This window comes from Plectrocnemia conspersa, unplaced genomic scaffold (assembly GCF_051122295.1).
Source record: "Plectrocnemia conspersa isolate PC_06_02 unplaced genomic scaffold, ASM5112229v1 ptg000003l, whole genome shotgun sequence".
Classification (NCBI taxonomy): Eukaryota; Metazoa; Arthropoda; class Insecta; order Trichoptera; family Polycentropodidae; genus Plectrocnemia; species Plectrocnemia conspersa.
The window spans coordinates 7,863,396-7,888,175 of NW_028277167.1; the positions used below are offsets into that span (position 1 = coordinate 7,863,396).

The following is a 24,780-nucleotide window of genomic DNA, read 5'->3' on the forward strand; positions in this document are numbered from 1 at the left end:
ATATTCACATGTCGGGCACTTTTAGGAGTACTTATTTAGTACTTGTTTAATCTTGTTTGAAAATTAAAAAACCATCTGTTAAATGTAACGAAACAACGTTAAAATCGAAACACTTAACACTGTCATAAAATTTATAATAGCAACGTATCGCATGAACCACATGTTAGGTAACAAAAAAACTAAGTCGTCACTTCCTCTCCATGTAGATACCTGAGAGCTAAGTCCCATATGTGCACTGGATTATAAAATACTTATATTATATCCAAAGCGATACAAGCATTGGAGAAAACGGTTGCAGCGTGTTGTTTTCCTCGTTTTCCAATTTTGAATATTTTCCCAAGCAACTCGTTCGCTGGTCGGAGACGTCAGCTTATCGCACGACCGATCCTTTGTTTGCCTTTTAATACAAGACAAACAGGCGGAGTTGCCACAAAAATAAAAAAAAAGGCAATAAATTAATTAATGGCGTATATATGTATAAGTTGTAATCATTAAATTCTTAAATCTCTTGCTACTTTTATTACAAAAATATATTTGGAACAAACTTTTAACACATTACGGTCCGGTCCGGTCCGCTCACGCGTGATAGCGAAACTTTCAGTCCGTTCACGCGTTTTCGAGGGTTAAAAATAATGTAATTTAAACTTGTAAAAATATCGTGCGAAAGTAATAAAGATTTAAACTGTGTGGGATTGAACCACCCGCACAATTAATTTAGAATTCATTCTAACGATCGTTTCGAACGAATAAAAAAAAATACACTTGTCTTGAAAGTACGAAAGTAATCCCCACAACTCCAAATATGAAACTGCTTGAGTTGTGGGAATATCAACCATCTGATCATTCTAACAATTATTTTAAATAAATTTAAATTGAAAGTAAGGTCTGACAATTGAAAAGAGATCTCTGAGATATTATTAATTGTTTATATTTTACGTACCACTTATAAACATATCCTTCTCGAGACGTTATTCACTCGTAATCATCCACCAGAAAAATTGCAATGGACAATGCGTTTTACCCTGAGCAAAAGGACTATAGTTCTATTTTAAGACGTAAGCACATTTCACGGGTGTATCAATAAAGCGATGCAATTGGCCCGCAAACATCCTTATCTGCAGCACACCATAGCTGTCTCAAACCAGAAATATTAAATATATGGGTGCAGAAGAGGCAGACAAATGCTCCAGAGACTCCAAGGAGTCACAGCACAAGACACATAAATGGATAGCCCAGCATCATCACGGCAGATTTTACTCGACAATAAATCAATTCGACACTCCAGCGAGGACTCAGAGTCACAGCATGAGACAATTCAGTGAATCAGTGCAAAATCACAGCCGACAATAATTCAACGCGACACTCCAGCGAAGACTCTCCGACTTTCAAGACATATGTACAACAATAATTCCATATGTACAACAATAATCAGTTTTTCCGGAGTCTATTTTGACTGCAAAGCAACACTACTTCGGCCTTAAAACTAGAAAAAAACACCAAGAGGTGCCATTATATACATTATCAATAATTTTGGTAATGTGAAAATAACGTTCACATTTTTATCAAAATATTCAAAATTCCGCGAAAATAGCAGTTTAAATTAAAGTGATTTAACTAAAAATTTAAATCAGAGTAAATTTGCCAATAAAATTATTAAAAACATGGTAATAAATTTGTGAATGATTTTCTTATAATCCCATTGTAGAATATTATCATAAATTTGCTAGATATTGAGTTTGAAGAATTAAATTAAATTGAAGCGCTCTTTTAATTTGTTACCAGTAGGCGCGTATGGTGAGATACATTCCCTTTCGCTCGCTCGCGTGTTATATGACGAGAGTGAGTGAGAAGAAGTAGACATGCGGAACGCATATAATCCACGCTCTTTTCTCTCACTCACTCTCACGCAAGCGAGCGAGCGAAAGGGAATATATCTCACCGTACGCGTCTGATTTGTATAATTACCATAAATGCCCAGTAAGGAAGAATACGGGTAAATTTAAATATTTACAAATAATAAAGAGCAACTGAGCAACAAATAAAACACGACTAGTATTATGAGTAGATATTTTTAATGCCTAATTAAAATATTTCACATAAAATTTGCTTTCAGAAAATATATTGCAACGGTGGTTAATTTTTATATTTATTTGTAGCACTCGTATCACTTATTATTAATTCAATAAATTATATTTCGATGTTAAAAATATATAAAATGCCATTTTTGTCATGAGGCCCGGAATCGTTGTTTTCCTGAGGCGCGGGTTCGCTCTCGGCGACCCTAAGTTTAACCCTTTCACTGCTCAAAAATGCATGTTATAAGTAGTGATTCGTAGTGTTGATTGTGAGGCACTTTTAAAAATATATATAACACTGCTGCAAGACGATGTTTGCCCCCCTTAGAAAGTGATTCTTTATTTTCATAGTTGATAAAGAATGAGATTTTTCATTTGTATTTCTTGCAAAAGGAGCTGTTGATGTAAGGCTGAATGATTTTATTTGTTCAGTAATATAACAGTCTTATCGATTTTTATCTTTCAATCGAATTACTAAATACGGAAATACCATAAAATATCCAAGTAAAATACTATCATTTCAATCTCGCGAAAGCATAATAAACGAGAGGTAAATTGTATTCGCTCGGCCTTGAGGCAACTGCCATTGAAGACTGTCATATCTTATCAAGGATCTGATCGAACAGCCTTCCTTTTACGATCGCGCGTATGTGAAATGGTCACTCTCGCTCACGACCCAACACGCTGTACATTTAGATAAGGGCTTGTAATAAAATTGTATAGGGCCGAATCAAAAGTCGCTTTGTTAGCTCTCGATCGGAAATAGAAAGGCGAACGACAGTCACTGAGGGAATAAACAATAACAATAAAACCAATAATATGTGAACATGTGTAGTGTGTAATTACTTTGAAATATTCTAGAATATGTATAGATTTTTATAGCATGTGGGTATGCACAAAATTTTGTGTATGCGACTTTGAAAAAAGTAATTGATCGATTGAATGCTTTTTTTCTTAAACTTATAAGGCAATTAGCACAAAATACCTGCGTGTTAGAGAAACTTCAACAACATACATTAATATAGCTAAAAAATATATTGTATATAGTACATTTTTAACTACACATTCCATAGTACAAAACTTGTCAACCAGTATTTATCTATGTATATATATAGGCAAGAAAAAAACCTGCACTTAATATTTTTTATAAGTTATACAATATCGGATCTTCTATATATTTAGCAACAAACGGTTCATGTATCTCCCCCGCATATATCTTTATTTATTTTGGACTGATAAGAAAACATATTTTCAAACCGATTTTTTTAATATTACTTTTAACAAGAAGGTTTATAAATACATGATACATTTTTATCGTATGCTGATTTAGCGACATTAATCAAAATATCAATATTCATTTTATACTTAATTAAATAGAAATACAAAGAATTATTAATAAAAAAATAAAAATGTGCCTGTCAGTTCCTAGAATCACCATAATCACATTTTCATATGTGTGTAAAAAACATCTGATACTAAACATGTTTTTTCCCACAGCCTGTTTACTCCTGTGAATCATAATTAGTTTTCTCTATATAAGCATTTTCATTGTTTCTTTATTCGTTTTTGATTTTAATGTTATTTCACTGAATCGAAAAAAGGCTCATAACTTCTGTGCTGATATAGACGAAGAAGATGATGATGAGTTCCACATATTATGTAAGCAATGTCAGGTAGAATGAGACATATATTATTGGCGTATTTTTGTTTCGTTATCTATTTTAACAAATACATATATCAATCAGTATAGATTTACGGCTATTGCGCCACAACGATCACGAATGGTCCCGACAATCACAACTCTTTAAATTCAAATAATCTTTGTATTATTTAAAAAAAAATATATTCAAATATACCAAGAAACAATGTGAAATTAAAGTTAGATTACATTGTTGAGGTGCATTTTGCATCAAACACTTTTTTCGAATATTTTTTTGGCACTTCAGGGACTTCAAATTATTTTGATTTATGTTTATTTTTAAAGTAAAGGTTTTTTTGCACAGAATAATATATTTGAATAATTTTCTAATTTAAAATTTAATTTAAAAAAAAATCTCTATAAAAATAACTTTTACTTGTTTTAAATTGACAAAATTTTTGTTCACCAAAATTAAATTACACATTTCTTTCTGTATGGAGAAACTAATACAAATCACTAATAAAATAAACAAAAAAAATTAAGTTAAAAAAAATATTTTATCTGATTTTTTTTGGTATTTTACATATTTACGCTTAAAACATACCTGGTTTATTTGCAATTAGAATAAATATATAAGGGCAAATATAACGAACATGTGCGTTAAATCAGAAGCAATGATAATTTTGATGAATTTGTAAATCAAAAACTCACTTTTCAGTCTCAGAGCCTGTCGACGGAACTAAAAATTTGCAGATTTCATCATAAAGCTTTTACACTCGTTTATATAGTTTAGTCAGTGTATACTTCGAATCCTTACGCGCATTATGTATATCAGTGAACGTCACAGCTTCCACTTTTTATCCCAAACACACGCACGCCGAACTAATATATTCGTACCGTAAGAGTTGACAACCAGCTATTGTGATATTATATATTATTTTTATTTATTTATTTTATGCCAAATATTTACTTTTAAAGCCGGATGTTGCAGACGAAAAACCTTGAAATGAGCATTGCCGCTTCAACAAGAACAAGCGAGACAACGAATATTCTTACGCGGGTGTATCGCTTCTCCCTCGCATACGTTTGTATACATAAACAATGCATTCACAAAAAGAATGCCGATGCACTATTGCAGTACGAATTTTTAATGTCTTTGGAATCGGTACTCTCATTTTTTTAAATTAAAAATGAACTGCCAATCTTCTTCTTTTAAATCATTAGAAAGTGATATTCATTGGAACGAAACTAAAGAAAACTGCCCAAAGTGGTTTGTTTGACATTATGTTATTATAATTTGTTTGGATTATTTTCTTCTTATTAGCCTTTTAAGATTCCGCTTTTATAAAATACAGATTTACCAATATCATACGTGATGGAATATCTCTTCCCAAAGGCATCAATTGTCATCGAATGTTCTCAAATAATTTGATAAAACCTTCATTATTTAAAAAAAAAAACAGCTGCTCGCACTTCATCCTGGATTACAAACAAAAACACCGATTTCTTTAAGCAACAGGAATCTATTTCAATTAGGAATAATTTAAATATAAGCGAATCTTATATGATTAAACATCCTTTCGAACAGAATTGCTAAATGCCAAGTATCATACCGAATGGGATTAGATTTAGATGCTATCGATATAAATTTTGGCGAACCTTTTTCGAGTCTTGTCCTCCTGGCTTTCACAGTTTCACGACGTTTTAAAATTTAACATTGAAAGTCAATTAATCAATAGATTAAAAGCAAATCGATTATTTGCCCTTCAAATTATGCATATGATTGACAAACTAGTTTTTAATGCTAAAATAATGTATCTGATGTGTGAAGAGAGGTATTGATTGAGTCTGTACAAAAGGTAGTTAATTGTGTAGCGACTCCTATGCATCAGACATGAATCTGAGGTCCTGACTTGATCCTTGATTCTGATGTTTTTTTGGCTGTTTGATTATAGATAATTGTTAAATTAAAGTTGTGGTTGCACTGGATGTAAGGTGAGGATGTGATTGGTAGTTGGCGGGTTAGGTTTGTGGGGGGTGGTGTTTGGGTCTAAGTAAGTGAGGTCATCTTCGACCTCGGACTACATCTTCGCTGAACGGATTCCTTCGACCTCGGACATACGATTTCCTGTACGAGCAATCACCTACAAAACACGTGCTCAAGGGCAAGTACTGACGCCTTCCAGAAGGAGATATTCATAAGGCCACTTTGTACAGTTCACTGTATTTATACATTTTTTAAATAATATATCATACGTGTAACATTGTATATACTCGCCGAAGTATACCGATAAGCTGCAGTTTCCCGATAATAACCGTTATTGCAGCGCAGGTAGAAACAAAAGCAACACACAATCGTATTTTCGTGCGACGTATACGACTCGGCTCTAGTACGCGTGTAAAATTGGAAGCCATTGCGTACACTTTAATTTCCATAGCTAGAACATACTTAGTTAATTCACAATCCGAATATTTATGCTCAGTCAAACCGAACAAGGCACATGAAAAATAAATAAGAAATATTTTTATTAACAACTGTCACGTTGCTAACGGCCATAGTGTTTTATATTTAAATGTTGATTTTTCGTTGGTCTCCAATTAAAAACAAAAGAATTCAATACGGAATTTTTATTTTTATTAATTATAATTAAATATATTTCTTTTGTCTACGTGTTTTATAATAAACCGTTAATATAGATCGATACGATTTACAGAGCAATAAATATAACGTAGAATGCTTAATTTTAGATTGAGAAGGAGAAGCGATATATAAGATGTGTATATTGATCATCTATGATCAGAATTTTTGTTGTTTGAAATATTCGCTATGTGCAATTTTATTTTGCGCAATAATCACCGGGCCGAGTCATCTCACCTAGAAGTAGAAGAGTTTTTAAATGAGTTGTGAGGTGTGAATGTCTAAAATGGTCAATTTTTATAAGATTGTAAAGTCATAAATAATAGTTTTTGTCTATTCATAACAGCTGTTGCAAATTAGCAGTGTATATTAATATTTTAAACAAGGGAATTAGTAAAAAAGAACACATCGCGCAGATGTCCGAAGGGCGCGAACAACTTTATGCTCGAGTGGTTAATTTGTTTTTCGACACTTATTAATAGGCGCGGAAGCACGTCCGTTTTCTCGGGAAAACAGCGCGGAAGCAGGTGCCGGCGGCCGATTCGAAACCTCCCGCGTCCTCTCGCTTTCCGTCGGGGCTGCAGCTGAAACGAATTGGCCAAGTCGCTTTGTCCCTCTCGCACGAGAACTGACGGTTCGTCGGCCTGGCTCGGTCTACTTCGGCCCGAGTCGGGGCCGCCACTATAGACTGACTGGGGGGAATCGACTCCCGCCGCCCATACACGATCGCACTTTTGCAGCCAGCTACCCGGTGTACGCGCTCGTTCGCACGCACTCCCAGAATGATCGATAAGCTCGCCCCCGCCGGGAAAAGTACGCAACTTTGCGGTGAATGTTGGCTAGTAATTATGTAAAGATGCCAAAGCCGAAGTACACATGTGGCAAATGAAATAAAATTGACATTTCAAAAAGTTGATTTATTTTTTGTCATAAGTTTAAAACGTTTTTTGATCAATTGCGATATGAACCCGAAAGGCTTAGGTCACAGATTGTTACGGACCGAATAGCATCACCTTATATTTTATGGCAAATTGCATTGCTCTATTAGGCAATGTTTTTCAGCTATAAATAACTTAGGCTTGAATCACAGCTGATTTTTCTCGGTACCAGAATGCTTTTTTATGCTAATCATGCATAGACCACAGATAAGTAATAAAGGCTGATCCAACTTCTGAACTTTAAAAACACACAAAAATCTAGGGATAAACATTTGATGTATTTCATTAATTTTAAAAAATAATATTAATTAAATGACCGCCTATGAACCTTTTGCTGCAGTCGATTCTTTCGATTTACGTTTCGTTCATTTCGTGCGGTATCCAGGCCTGTCGAGAGAGGGGGGGGGGGAGAGGGACAAATTCCTAGCTCTGGAAAAAATAATGAATCTGAACTAAATTAGAGTTGTTTTGAGATGTATGTACTGGTGTATTTCAGGTGTATGTTCCTATGGCCCTTTTTATACATACAATAAATAAAAGGAGCGGAACATTGCCTTCAAAAGCACACACATTCTGGGTAGTACTTTCACAATAAACATTATTATTCAAAAGGACAAATTGTAGTTTTTGACGTGGCTCCGTTTGTGTTAAAATTTGTTTGCAAATCATTGTTAAATTTATTGCTTTTTAAACGTTTAAAAAATATTAGACATGAGAGAAAATATTCAACAAATGTAAATTAGTAGCAGTAAATTTAGGTATGCGGTCTGAAAATTCAGATCGAATACCTAAGGAAGAAGCAAAGAAATAACGAAAAATCAACAATAGTACCAGATGAATTATATAAATTTAATGTTTTTATAGATTTTATTTTCTGAAATTTTACAGCTAGATTTAATGCAGCAAAATAAATAAATAAAACAATCAATTTCATGTGCTTATTCCTAAAAAATATCTAGAAGTCTATATTTTTTTAAATATGTCATTTCATTAAAATTATATCGGAATATATTTTCACCAGTAGATATATATTTTTACCAGTAAAAATATAAACTATCTGGCAGGTGCTAGTAAAATTATATGATTTCAACTTTTCTATATGTAGTAATATACATATATATTTACATACTTATCATTATTTATTTACATCCGATGTATATATGTTGCAGTAAATGTGTATTTCTTGGAAAAGCTTTATTTTTAGTAGTAAAGTCCAAATAGATTTTCACCCGTAGATATATAATTTAACTGATAGGCTGCTCTAAAATGTCTATGAATCTTAATTTAACAGTTGCGAAACGTCCATTTGCTGTTCAAACCCAAACCTAACCTAATGAAAGTTCTAAAACAAATTATAGCTTTAGAACTTTTATTAGGTCAAGTCCAAAATACAAAGTAAGCCAACTCATCTCTCAGGGAAAAAATAGCGGAAGAATAGGTACAGACAGACATTGCATCTCACAAATTGCTCCATAGTTTGCCTGCATTTCGATATTACACTATGTTTTAAAAATATGATAGCTATCTTTATATGGACTTCTAATATATGAGGGCTAATCAAAGTATATTTAAACCGAATTTTGGACAATAGAAGAGCGCAAAAAAAAAATTATCCCTTATCTTTTTGTATTACACTTTGTTTTTAAAATATGATAACTATCCTCCGATATGAGAATATTGGTCAAAGTATATTTTAACCAAATTTTGGTCAATAGGAGTGCGCAAAAACAATTATCACTTCTCAGAAGACAAAAATTCACGTCAAAAGCAATAAAATCGTGTCGGCGCCGTCACAATGGGAACGCTCGGTAACGAGCTTAAAGAAAATAACAAGTTTGTTTTTGATAAGGACGATTTGATACTTAAATTTTAAAGCTTACCGATTAATGGCAATCAATTTTGACAAAATAACAACTCGAATTAAGAAGTTTCTTAGAAGTTCAATGATTTTAAATAAAATTCTTAGGAAATATATTAGGCAGAAGTTTATTGAATTTATCTATCGCGGAGGGATTAACGATACTTTTCAAAAAAATCAATACCTTATCAAAGACACCAGGAAAACTTAAAACCATCAACATAAAAACTTATCACCAGGAAAACTTAAAACCATCATCAGTCTAACTCTAAATGTTTATTTATATATATCCAGTGGCGTAGCTAGGGTATGTGCCGCCCAGAGCGATCCTTAAAATTGCCGCCCCCCCATACATTTTTTAGGGTCATAAAATCAGCATTTTTTTAAATAATAAATTTAAATAAATAATAATAATTAAGCTCTTCTTATTCGTGGATTTATGTATGTTTTAGTGCATTCAGGGTTAAGAACCACACTAGACGATACCATCGCGAATATGCCGCCCCCAAGCAAGTGCCGCCCGGGGCGGCCCCCCCCCCCCCATAGCTACGCTACTGTATATATCTATACATTAAAGTTTTTTAATTAACGTGTGGGATAAGACATAGATTAGTGTTTCATAACCTTTTTATACATGCGGACTATTGAAAATAAATATGTATTTTACGAATTGCTAATGAATGAATAAAAAAATATTATTTATATAGTACAAGCTGTGTGGATTTTTAGTATAGGCATTTTTAAATGCACGTTAATAATTTTCAAAGCACTCGAAAAAATGGTTGAAGTACACTGATCTTCACTACGCCCAGGATGATGATCCCAACATCGGAGGACAAAACGTTGGAAAGAGAGAAAAAGTGGGATACGCGAACCTTCCCATCTCCCAATACTAAGAATCGTGTTAAATGTAATCAAAAACATAAAGAGTGACATATATTTATCTATGTAGTATATGTATGTACGCTTTTGTCAACATGTTACTGTCGTAGTTTTTATCATATCGACGTGAATTTTTTTCTAAAAATAAGACTAAAAATCACGGATAATTTCATCCGCCAGTCTGATTGTAAATCATGTTGTTTCAAAATGGCGGCTATTCAAAATAAAAATAAAATCTATGAGAACTACAAAGTTCGATTTGTCGCACAATGAAAATATGTTTAATTATTTAATCTTAGTGATTGATTCAAATAGCTTCGGATGCGATGTCTTGACGACCTCTGAAATATTACTGGAAAACATCTCCAATGCATTTGAAATTATTCGAATACTAAACGGTATATTTTATTGGTTTCGCTTGACTCAAGAAAGGTAAAATTTTAAGCGGAACGGAATGAAGTAAATGATCATTTTCAGGATCATTAAGAATGCATCCAAATTCAGTATTTTATCAATGTTTTAAATTTGAATTCCCAATCCGATTCGATAGCTGTTCTTCGTTTCTTTGAATATTAAACAAAAACAAATGAATATTATTTTAATAGTATTAAAAAAAATTAAACAAAACAATCTTTTCATATACATAACGGTTATAATATTGACAAACACTTTTTACATAGCAAATGGAGTTAATATAAATGACAACGAATACGAATATGAATGCATATATGTTTATCCGAACAGACTGCGAGGTAAACTGAACGCTTTATTCGCACAGCGATTTTATGTTCCTATAAAATCCCCATTGAAACGTAGACAGAATAAAATTAAAATTATTGCGAAATGATTCAACCAATGGCGACTTCAGCAATATAATTCTTGTAAAAAGAACAAGGCTTTCACTTTGGACAAATCAGCTAAAATTAAAATGTAAATAAGCACATAGAATAACAAAATACCTAAGTCTTATTTATTAAAAAAATAAAGCATCTAGAGTTAATATCTCGTTTTTAAATCTTACAAAAAATATGTTATTATCAAACTTATGCAAAGTATTTTTACTTGTATAAATAATTAGTTAATTAAAAACAAAATGAGGAGAGGGCTGTGTATTTTTTTTGATATAACAAGGACAACGTTTACAAATACGAAATGACAACATATATTATCGAAAGTAATAAAGTTAAGAAAAAGTACCAGACGCTTTTTCGAGAATTAATCTAAAAATATAGTTCCGAGAAAGCATTTGAATCGTAAACATAAATGATTTATTTTGCGTCTAATTACAAATGCGATTCTAGATACATACAATAAAATAAACTAACAATTTTTATATTTTTTTCGTTTAACTCGATGTTACATTAAACATAATATAATATTATTTTTTAAGGGAACTATCGCTGTTCTCAAACATATGCTTGACATTCATTGAGTTAAGGCGTCATGAAAATGGATGTGACTCATGAAAAATTGTTATTCTTCCTGAGTCATACTATAGGGCTATACAGATAGGATGGAAAAATTAATTCCCACCCTAATCGGTAAAACAGTCTATCACAAAACGATTTCGAAATTGATATTTGATAATTCCAATCGATAAGTTAAAAAACGCAAAGGTTCATATGAGATTTGAACCCTGATCTTCCGGTCATTAGTCGGCGACTATACCACAGATTTATCGTGCTGGTTTTTAATTTGTTTATTTTAAACTGTTTATATTGACATGATTATTGAAATAAATTTGCACAATAAATAAAATAAATTTGAGCCATGATTATCGAAATTAATTTGCACAATTTGCAAGAATTGTTCTGGTATAAATCTATTCATGATGAAAGCACAAATCAGCTGTCAGCTGTTGAATTGACTGTTGCTGGAAAAAGTGTTGTTAATTCGAAAAATAAAGCTCTAAAAAATCCTTTATTTAATCTATATAATACATTTTGATCACGCCATACTGTATTTAGAAATAATATCTTATGTCTTTATTATTATCTTATTATCAATATTGCTATTACAATTATTATATTTATTTTAAACATACGAAATGGCATAGAGAACCTACATCTAAATCCGGCGCTAATCATGCGAGTATATGTATTATTAGTGCGCAGCAATATATCAAACTGATGTCAATTTAAAAGTATTTTATTAAAAAAAAAAATTAAAATAAACGAGTATAACGTCCAGGTACAGCGCATAGCGTTGGGATGTATGTATAATCAAACGTTGCTTGTCCGCACATTAATTTCGCCGGAAAGGAAATTTTAGCGTCATATCGCTAGTCTATCATCTACAAAATTAATATCTAGCGGTGATAAAACGTGTTAAAAAAATAATGTAATATATGAATCGTAAATAATTTGAGTTATGTTTCTCGTTTCACAGTGAGAAATATTATTTTAACACGCATAATCTAAACGAAGCTCTTTCGACCGAACGTCAAAAGCGAACATCGACAAAGAATTTCGGATCGATCCGCTGCAACGCAACGAACGTGGGGCCCGTCGCGTTCGAATTTGCCGGCGCTCGCGATGGCGTCGCTCGCCGGGTGCAGTAAACAAAGAGGCGGGGGTGGAGGGAGTCGGGGTGGGGGTCGGTCCAGCTCCGGCGAGGAGCGAGTCGCTGCCGGCGATCAGTCGCGCTGCCGAAGTCGCGGCGTACGCACGCGTTTCAGCCGAAGGACCGCCCCGCCCCTCCGGCTTTGTTCCGATTCGGCTGTCGACCGCGCGCCGAAAACGTACAGTGACACAGTGTGTGAGTGCGAACCGCCGCCCGCCGGCTCTGCAGTAAACAAAGAACGATCGACGAATCGATCGCCGATCCGTCGCCGACTCCCGAGACGCAGAGTGAGTACGAACGTTGTTATTGCGATTCGAACGCCGCTTCCGTTTCCGGCCGGCGCGCGCGCGATAGCAAACCTACCTCCGCGCCCGCTCGCGAATACGTCGTCGCAAATCGCCGATCGCCGATCGCCAATCCTGAAACGTCAAATTGCGCCCATAGTCGCGTCGGCGGTTATGGCCACCTGTTTGCTGCGATATGCACATCGTCGAATTTAAAAAACGCGCGCGACCGGCCGGCGCCGACGGACGTTTGTTTTGTTCGCCGGCGGCGGTCCCCATGGCGACCGGACGCATTGTTTTACGAAGGCGCGTGGCGAAACGGTGTGCATTTTCAGACACATTTGGCGTTAAACGCAACAATGTCGACCATCTCCCTTGTGACATATTTCAATATGTCTACATTTTTAAATGTAATATTATTATACCTATTTAGTTGGATTGATCTAAACACATCTGTTTTATTCGCTACATCTCGAATATCCCACCATATGCACAATCATTATGGAGTTCCGAATTGACGTAAACATATTATACGCCAACATCTTTTTTGGCACATTGGCGCAACACGTCAAATATCTAATAGTGATGATAATTACTCTTTTGAGAGCCACATTTGACAAATGTATTTATTTTGAACTTTTCCTTTGTGTACGCATTAAAGCTAAAATAGTGTAAATCATATACTGTTATTAAATATAAATTTTGTTTGATGTAAAACTGGAGTTCGAAAAGAATGGAAATAACGACAATGCGTTTCTATGGGAACACTTGAAATACATTTTCGTATAAGTAATACGTTACTGGAATTTTAATTATATCTATCAATATTTTAGTATAGATGGTACCAACAAACATACTTTTATTATTTTAAAACGATTATTTCTCGCGTTTGCATTAATGTGTTCAAATATTATTGTCAACATTTTGAAACGTTGCAAAAAAATGTTTACATTTTTTTAAATATTTGAATTTCATATTACACTTGATAACAATAAAATTATAAGCCAACACTGTTCTAATGAAGACTTGTCATTGCCATAAAAGAGGAGAATGAACAATTGGAATAAATAGGTATATCGAAGATGAAAATGTTTATCAACATATCCATGCGTTCCTTTAACATTTCAAACAGCAGCCCATCATAAAAAATCTATTGTTAATATAAATCTCTTATATTCATTTTATCCACAAATTTTCTGCTCTTTCAAATACATGTTATGTGTACATACATTGTCACACACTTGTAAGATTATTTATGCTCTTCTAATCGTATGGAGAGTATCAATAAGGCATGCAACTTTTCTGTTCTGATAAAAATATGAATCGCATCGCCTACTTTCTAACATATTTGTGCAAGATCCTTTTGAAATAATGTCTTTTCTGTCCAGTTTGTTTAAAAATGCCACGTCAATTTCTACCCTTTTTGTGTCATAAAATTATTTGCATTTTTCCCAGACTTTACATACTCCAGTTGCGTTTATTTATCGACTTTCTATGTTCGATATTGCTCTTTGTTCGTTATATTCGTACCTTCTCGTGTACGCTTGGCAGAGAGAGAAAGAAAAATGACGCACGGCGCTCATGATTTGCGACGCGTCGGCGATGAAAATCGTCGGGTATTTCGAGAGAACCGAGAGAGAAACCGACCGGTCGTCGAATTGAAAAATGACCAAACGAACCATGAGTTTCCCATGCGTCGGCTTTACTTCTCTGAAGCCGCGGCACGTCTATATATAGAACGAATTGTGTGACTCATTGACGCGCCGAAGCAAAGTGCTAGCGCGTATTGCAGAAAAATTGCGAGTAGTTACTGCGTAAACCATTCCGGAGATTTTCCGCCGGAAATGTTCTCGCATGATACTAGTATCGATACACCGCGACACGTACAAGTGTCTGTCATAAAATATTTTTAGTGTTGATATCATCAAAAGCCACAGAATTTAATCAAATTTGCATAGAGGTTTTTACAACTTCGGTATATATCATGATTATTTTTCGACTCAATTACTGACCTATCCCGTATTTTAATTTTACTTTTATTTATTATTTGTTACATTAAATCTGCAATCCGTAGGCGGATCGAACTAGGCCCCGAAAGACCTTGATTAGAGACTGTTATGGAACGAATTGCTTCTTAACACCTTTCATTTTCTCGTGTTATACAGCACTATGTTCTACGTGGCTACATTGAAAAACTAGATATGGAGCCAAATTGTTGTAAGAAAAATTGATGCACACATAAATTAATCTTATTATATTTAACTAAAATATACATCTGTACTTTTTCTTAAAAATATGATAGTTAATTAGTTAAATATCATTCAATGAATACGAATTGCTCGATTAACACTATAAAGTACGATCAGGTGTGCCTTGCTTGTACCAACGGTTATTGTCCGGTGACACGACCCCTGTGCCACGTTTTTTCGTCAAACATTATTAGTCTATGGCACAACCAGTTTGTCATTTATTTTGAATTAAAATGCATGAACCCTCAATCTTTTCATCAAAAATTTTTTTTTTTAAATATCTTATTTATTATTAAAATAAATTGATTGTGTAGTGTTAAAGTAAAATACTTAATAGTTGATAAGTAACATTGTCTAAAAACACATTTCTATGCATAATTTTATCTATTTATTTAAAACATAAACAAAATATTAAAAAATACTTTAATGATATAATTTATTTCTTAATTCATGATGGTGTTTCTTTATTCCACTCGCTACATTTTTATTTTTGCGGATTATCCTAGGAATATTATTATAAAAATTCACACCTCTATCCTTAAATCTCTTTCTAGTATTAAATCTATGTACATCTTTATTTCTTTTTAAATATTCTGTTTTTTATATTATTTTCTAGCTTATGTAGAAATACTAAAACATTAATTTTCAATATTTCTTGAATCTCTAACCATTACAATCTTTCAATCATACTAGTAAATCTATTTTTATTTTTATTTCTCTAAATACGGAAATATTCCTCTGAGATACGGAAATCCATAATGAATAATTTGACAGTCTGATTTTTTTTAGAAACTTGTTTTTTGAATATCAGTACGTTATTTTCATAAGAGATTTTACTTAAAACCATGTTCAATGACATTTTGATATTTTTGTGCTTTATTTAAAAAACCTGCCTTACTAACACATACTCTCTTTTCTGTTTGGAAAACCACGCTATATATATTAGAATAGTATAGTTTCGATTTCGTGGGTGCCGGTGGATTAGTAATTAAATCTTTTGTTTATACTTTAAATACAGAAAATATTAGTAAAACAATAAAGATTGCCGCCACTTGAAAAACTAGGCACAATATCTGGAGGTTAATGTGGTGCATATTCCTGGTTGGCCCTTTAAATATGTAGCTCTGAAAGCTGCAGTTTCTGGGACGTTGATAACTTGTGTAGACTTCTGCGAATGACGACTTAATATTTTTTAAATTAATTAATTATGCTTCAATAAGCCACATAAGCAAGTTTTAATCTGATTCTGAGAAACGTCGTTATCTCATTTATAATTGCGAAAGGTCGCCATAATAGTACTTTTTAGTGTTAAACATGCTTAAAATCAGTGGCGTTTCCAGGATTTGTGCCGCCCGGGACAATCCTTAATTCTGCCCCCCCCTCCCCTATACAATTATCTAATACTGTAACTTATTGCAATACGCTACGTATACAATATGCTAAAAATCCATACCCTACACATATTATATGCATATCAAAGTTTTCGACAATATGTCGCACTGCGTGTCTTGTAACTTCAGAAACCGTACACCCAAATCATTGTGTATCTTGAGAAAAATCATTTAATAGCACATCTAATTGCATGGTACAATGGTCGGCAACCTATGACCCGCAGGTCAACAAGCAGTGACCTGCGTCTAATGACCTTTTTTGCTCTCGAGTCAGACCAGCAAATTAAATTCAAAAATTCACTTTTTAATAATTTATTTAAAATACAAGTGACTCACGAATTTAAAAAAATATGATTAGGTGTCAAACAAGTACTATAAATATTTTAATAAATAATATTGATCGTTCAGATTTGACCAAACATATCACCCATAGAAAACGTTTTCATTGTGTAATTGGAATCATTTTTGAGCAGCAAAATTCATGCTTTTTAGGGATCTCATGGGAGACATATTTCAGTGAACTCGATTAATATGATTTACAGGTTGATTCTCTGTAAGGATAAGGCTATTAAAACATAAATTTACTATGTGATGATACGTGGCTGTAAATCGTATTAAACCCATTTATGAAACACTTTTTAGTTATATCGATTGACACAAGTTTTGAACGAGTTTCGCAGGAAATGGTCTTGTGGAACGTTCTTCTTTATTTTTCGCACATTGTGAATATTTCGTAATCGGAACAAAGGCAGTGTCCGATTGTGTTGTTTTGCGATCGTTTGCAAATGTTGTGTTGCGCAAAAATATTGTGCCGGTCAATCGCTGTTGGGTAACGAACGACGCATGAAACCATAGAGATGTTTGCCACGCGTTAAAACCGACCGGTGAGGCCTTGGCCTTATGGATTTTTCCGAAAAGCAGCCTCACCTGAGACGCCTCTCGCGTGACAAAGGGCTCCTCTTGTTCTTCACAATCGATATTTTTATCCTCGCTACCAAATATAGAGTTACAACACAGTCTGAGCGACTGTCCTTGTACCGAAAAGCTAGGAATCAATGGGATTCAGGGAGTTAAAGAACTCAATTCGATAACTGGTAATTTCTTCTTTATATACATACATTCGAAATTATCATAATGTGTTGTATTTCTATGGTAACAAAGTAAAAGGCGTTGTTTATTTGGCATTGCCTCTATGTTTCGAGTGTACGTGACTCCGATCATTCGCTGGTATCGTGCTGCTATAATATGATATTTTTTTCGTTCAAAGTCATAGATCATTGTGTTTGAATATTGACTCTCAAATCAGACAAAATTGGACAGTAAATAGACTGCATGAAAGATGCTCGTGAATGCACCGCACCGCTCGGAATCACCGACGGGTACAAACAAAGAGCACACGTGCCAAGCGATAAATTGCTGCGTTTGAACTCAAAACAAACATTATCGTCCATATAAACATTTTCAATGTCAAGATTAAATCTATAAATGCAGTCGCGAGTCTGAGAGCGCATTCTTATCGCCTAGTTTATGAGTCGGTATGACTAACGCGCTTCCTTATCGCGCACAATATTCATGTATGTACACCACGTTGGTCAACATCGATATTGCCAATAATTTAATACTTGCACTTTACTATCGTACATCATACTTTCGGCTCCGTTGCGGATCGTCAAACGTTATACGACGATCGTTCGTCTTCAATTTGCGTAATGGAGACGAACGGTCGATCGATTCTGCCTTTCGCAAGCCGCATTCGAGGATGTTGCTGTTTTTCAACGTTACAATAATGAATGGTGAAGTGTGTTGAGGAGGTTGCGTAACTACTCATTGTACGGTCGGCCTGATATCCTATTCTTCATCAAGCATGCATTTGGGTTAGGCGGAATGCGTTTATTTTTGAATGGGTCAAAACGCCCATCGTTATTGAGTACAAATGATTCAACTCGACCGAGTTTCTTGATTCCATCTTCATAGTCCATAAGTCTCCTGTTCACTGTTATCTTTTCGGCACAAATATTTTTATTACAATGCCATTCTATCAGGAGCAGTTCTAGACACGTTGTTCATAAAGCTCGTCGATTGTTAATTTTTAGCACAAGTTCATCAGTGACAACGAATGGCTTTCCACTACTTTTTTCGTCATAAACGACACTTATTCTTGCTTGAATTTAATACATCTCTTTGGGTGTTCACCTATTATTTTTGCTAACATTTTATTATGAACATGCACATTGTTCATAAATCTCATCGATCATTAAACGCCTAAATTATTTTTAGCACAAGTTCATCAGTGACAACGAATGGTTTTCCGCTACTTTATTTATCATGATCACTTATTTTTGCTTTAATTCATGACTTCATTTTGTCTGTTCAACCATTATGTTTGTTATGCCTCCACTACACTGTGGAAGTAGTCCGAATCTAAGCTACACTGAAGTCGGCCGAGATCTACGACTTCGAGTAAGCACCCACACTATCGCGGATCTCATATGTCCGCGCGCTTCACGGCGTGGATGACTTACGCACGGCGGCTGCTGTCATGTACAGCTGGCATATTTGCGCGCGATCGAAAAATGTGCCAAATAATCGCAATTTTTAAATTGTCATATTATTAAAATTACGCTACTGATAATTATAAAAGTTTGTGTGGGCACTCACTAATACAATATCAATGAAAACTTTTCGGTCGTAAATATTCAATTTACGCAAAATCTTTGTCGGCTTTTGCAAAATGCCATAAGGCATAAAAATGATACTTCAGAATACGAACACCACATCTGTGACTATCCTAGAATTTGTCGTCATCAATTTTAAATAATAATTCGTTATGGTGTGACATTTATGTATATAAACCGATCTAGGAAAATACAAAAGGATATTCGAAAAGATTTTTTTTAACAAAATCAAGTACCACTAATTATTTTTTAATTATTTAATTTTATATGAAAAAAAATATAATAACGATATATGTTAAAAGAATATACTATCAAACATATAGTTAATCTATTTTGGTGCCATAAAATATTTAAAGATGTCAGTAAGAGTCTGTTGTAGTCCCCGATAAGCATGTGGTATTATTATAACTTGACCACGTGACCACGATGCAATGCTCGTCATGCGTATTAACCATAGGACGCATACGCGTATACTGAAATTGAAGCGAGTTACTTGTTCTATCTCAGTTTGCGAACCACCATATCATTATCTCTCTCACTCTCGTCACTTAACACGCGAGAGAGCGAAAGGGGAAGTATCTCACCGCTCGCGCTCGAAAGAGCAGCTCCGACTTCGGCCCGTTTGTCGACAATGTTCGGAAGCGCTCGAAGCTGGGCAAACCCCGAAGTAACCCACTATATTCTCCGTCCTTGGCCAACGTTGGCCAACTTCCAGAAAGTGTAGTGCAGGCATTACCATTTAATTATGCCCATACATATTGTTTATGTAGCCCGTCGATCGTTGAACGCCTAAATTGTTTTTTTTTTGTACAAGTTTATCTGTGACAACGAACAGCTTTTCATTGCTTTCTTCATCATGAACGTCACTTCTTGTTTTAAATGCATGACTTTGTTTTGACTTAACGTGTATGCTATTCAAACAATAATGAACGAACCACTTGATTAGGAAATGACACGCCTAATTTCGACACTATCGGAAATGGCAGTATTACATCTTTACTAGCTTGATATCTTTTGCATAATATTATATTTAAAACCTTAATCATATACGTACACTACTGTATGATGGTTTAAACTATATTACATAGATTTAAATAATTAGTATTAAAAGCCTGACAAAAACACAGCTTACGTCCCCATTCTAATCTTTAAATATATACAATTTATGGAATTCTTCCGTTGGACGTCGTTAATCGTCATTAGCTTCAATTAATTGACTGGAATGTCTTTTAAATGGGGTAAATGCCCCTATAAACCATTCGTTTGCTCAAATACACGACTTGGATTATCCCAAGTATAGTTTTATATAAGAAATATATTATATAAACGTCTACAACTCTAGTCTATTTTATCTCAAGAGTCAGTCAGAATTCAGGTGACCGCTGATAACACGGCTTAATTATAATAAATAAAACATGACAAAAATGAAGGGAGCGATTCAATAATAATCTCGAGAACAACAAACCAATACTATTTTTCAAGTAATGCATTACAATAAAATCAGTTACTCTTTTATTTATTATTAACAGCATGAACTAGTTCGATTTTTTCAATTATTTATTTGTGAGATCAGGAAAATATAGGAAAACCTAATTTATGATGATCAATTTGAATTATATTTAAATATAATTTCAGGCACGTTAGAAATTAAAAAAATGGAGCCCATATGGGACTCGAAACCCGGTCTTTCAAGTATTTATATTATTACTGAATTATGGTACTTGCAAAAACGAACTGAACAGAGCTGATTGGTCGGTGCCAAAGACATTTTACATCCCATATCTTTGATGGTTTCCATGGAAGTTCTTGAATTCTGACCGGGCGGCTAGCTCAAACTGACCCAACGCTGAATTAAAATTCAGATCAGTCAAAACCTCTCTTATCTGTGGTCCCACAAAGATTCCTTGTTTTATTTTTGCATCGCTGATCCTGGGTAACTTTTACTTCAAGTACTTTATCTCATCTCCAAGTCTTTGACAATATTTTTTATGTGTAAGGGTGGATGAAGGATATCTTCAGATTTAACTAGCGAAATTCTTTGCGCTTGGGATAAGGTGCTCTATGGCAGGCCACTCCTTCATGGTGTAATGATTTTTTCTGTCTCTACCATCCCTCTCACACAGAAATCAATAATACCTCGTGTATCTGTTTGCATACCGAGCAATAGCCCAATTACTTTCAGGTCGCCACATATTTTTCATACTCAATTTTTGTCAACAACAACAACCACATGTCGCACGTCTCTTTCATATCTGCAACATTGCTAATAGGCATGGATGGTTGAGAATTGTGAATCAAAACAGCTTTCAAACTCACTTTCGATGAAATGTCTCCACTCTATAACAGTGTGTCTTCTTTTGTTACACATCAAAACACGTGCTCAATTAAAAAGAGATTAGAAAAGTGATAGCGGTCAAACTGAAATTTGAGTTAAGTGCTGCCATAAAAATCATTGGAATCGGTGTTACACACATTTTGCAAAAATTGAAATTCTACAAAAACTTGACGTGCTAAAAATATTTTTTTGACGTTTCTGAAATCAGCGCAAAATTTTCTATCGGATTCAGCTATATACGTTAAAGGGACAGTTTGTTGAATAGTGTAATTAAATACTTCAGCGATGTTCATAAACGTTGCAAAATAATACACACAATTCATTCAGAAATTTCAGCACACTTTTGTGTTGTGTGGTAGAAGTGCCACAATTTTATGGAACATACCGTCGAAGAAGAAATCCGGAAGCATGCGCTTGGGCGTAAGCTGCGTATGCTTCAGCATATGGATGCTGAAGCAGCAATGTTGCTTTCTGCAACACAAGACCACTCGTCCAGATAGTGATAATAGTTTCGTATTTAGTTTTGTAGTCTCATAATTGAGTCATAATGTGGATTTATCAATATAGAACTATGCATATTAACAGTCATTAAATAATTTCAATCAATATGAGCTTTGTTTACATTTTTCCTGCGATAGATAATCTTGAAATCTGATCAGTGTTAACATTGCTGTAATTTGATCGATTCATGTTTCACATTCTCAAATTGAGTTTGTTTGTTACGTTTCTGAGAGTTCTGATTCAATAATATGATCATTTTATTCGATTAGTTTGTTCTAGTCATTCGATCCGATGCTCAAAGACCACACACGGCTCCGCTCGATCCAGATATTGTTCTTTGATGATTTTTTCTTATCTCGAGTAGGATGCAATACTTAGTCACGCCGTTACGTGATTCGCCCACGACCACGTGCACGAGCCCCATGTGCAATCCCATATGCCATGTATGGTCACGGCACAGCGATCTGCACAGTGAAAAAAGTGACATAACGCTTTTTGCGTAACGGCTATTTCGGGATGTTCCCGCCGCCGCGGCAGCAACCCCGCGCTATTTATTATTTATGAAAAAATAAACGTAAATATACACAGGTAATAACATCAAAGAGTTTTCGTCCATGTTTTAACTGCCGCCCGTCCGGAGTATCTAGTTTTATGGGCAGTATAGCTGGTCCTGCTGATGCTGCCCACGCGCCGGTTCGTGCCTTTTTAACACTGTTTTTTTTCTGTTGGGAAGATGCTTAATGATAAAAATCGGCGTCTGTGGAAGTGTGACGCCACGAAACCAGTTACATTACATTACGTCCGATTACGTGACGTTATAAGACGAGTGGCCGCGGGCGACGCGAAGAAAGCGAAAGTTTCGGCACGGAGAGAGATACTCTCCTTTTCCGAGTCGCGAGAGAGGAATCTCTGAGATTTGCATGGCTTTGATTGCGGTCTAGAAAAAAATGAGATGGCGCCGCTATCTGGTAGTGCAATGCCTAAATTGGCGCTGAGACCCTAGATGGAAAAAAAATGATACGGAAGTAATTGGACTGTTTTTGCTTCTTCATATTGTAATATAAGCTATATAATATAATCAGTGATACAAATTGAAAATGTACAGGCGGTCCTCGACTTTCGCACATAATTGGTTCCTGAAAATGTGTGCGAATGTTTAATGTACGAAAGTCGAGGGAAGTAAAAAAAATTGAAATTGTGTGTATTTTAAAATAGTTATTTATCAAGTAAATATAAGATGTTTAAGAGTTTAAGTGGGGTTTGCGGGTGTTTTCTTTGAAAAGTTATCAAGAGTTAACTGTTTTCCACTATTCTTTTTCTTTTCTTCATATAGTATTTTATAACATGCTATGTTTTTAATGATCGCCCCGCCCCACGCACTTAAGATATGCGTTCTCCATTGGGATCACAATCTTCCAAAATATTTAAAAAATGTTCAAGGTGCGTGAAGGCTCATTCATATTTTTCATTGTTAAAGAGTTTTCCAAAATAAACCTGTATCATCTACATTAAATATTTGGCTAGAGGAATATTCTACATCTTTAATAATTTTGGATAATTAGGAAATAAATTATTTTGCAGCATCTTTATCCGCATCAGCCGATTCTCCAGTAAATTTAATATTATGAAAAGAATACCTCATTTAAAAATTGTAAAACCAACCGTTACTTGCTTGAAAAACCGTATTAAATTTTTTTTTAATCTATCCTTCCATTCTTTGTGCAAACTAAGAGCTTTTGCTTGAATAATTGAAATACTCAGATAAACATCTTTTTAACGTTGGTCATCGATCTACGATGACAAAGATTTACCATTTCATCCATGTTTTTTTTTGCTGTGTTTTTTTGGAAACGTCATTAAAGATTGTGGAAATATATCTTTATTTTCCACAAGTTTGAACGTATTGTTTAATTATATTTTTATTTTGCAAAATTGAACATATCGTAGACCTGTTTGTATCATACGAACGTCCGATTGAAGCAAAAGATTCACCGCTATCAGAACGTTTTTAAAAAAAAAAATTAAATTTAAAATTTTTTTTTTTTTTTAAATTGAATCGTCTCCAACAAAGAGTACTTCGCTTTACCAAGATTTCATTAACATAGGTACCGTACAGAACGCGAATCGCCAATTAATTGTTCAAGTAAAGCGCTCCGCATAACGAATTTGAGCATCCTCAATGCCTTATCGCATATTTTAATTATGTGCATCATTGCATCTCCATTCCGGTTTGAACGTCACTCGCAAGTAATTGACGGAAGTATTTCTGGTTAAAGCACTTCCGCTTACTATATATTGCGAGCGAATTTAAGATTAATTAACACAATAAATCTATGGTATAGTCGATGACTAATATCTGATTTTTTTAGTTTCGATTGTAATTAGTGATTTATATAATTATAATTCTGATTATTATATTATTTTATTATTTATAACAACTACAAAAACCGCAATTTCATTTGCAGCAAAACCTCGTATTACAGTAAAGCATCAAAAATACACCTTATTTATATGTAGGTATAAAGTTAGAGGTATGACGTGATTGTTATGCTCAGAACATTGTTTACAAGCGGTGACACTTGGATTTAAACATGTATAACATTAACAGGATGTTTTTAATAATTTTCACATTGGACCGGATATTTTGTTCGTTATATCGAGGTTTTACTGTACTTGACAAAAATGATCATTAATTTAGGTATTTACCAATTCAATTGCCATTGATCCATTAAAATAAATTAATGTCATTTCAA

The 24,780-nt window shown here is 34.2% G+C and overlaps 1 protein-coding gene across 8 annotated transcripts in view; it reads left to right on the forward strand.

The window, feature by feature from the left end:
- The first annotated feature begins 12,667 nt into the window (after positions 1–12,667).
- brat (tripartite motif-containing protein brain tumor) overlaps positions 12,668–24,780 on the forward strand; it is a 133,094-nt gene continuing 120,981 nt past the window's right edge. For all 8 annotated transcript variants that reach the window (XR_015809102.1, XM_088182977.1, XM_088182979.1 and 5 more), the window contains exon 1: positions 12,668–12,879. The gene's annotated coding sequence lies outside the window, so the exon portion shown is untranslated. The remainder of the gene's footprint in view (positions 12,880–24,780) is intronic.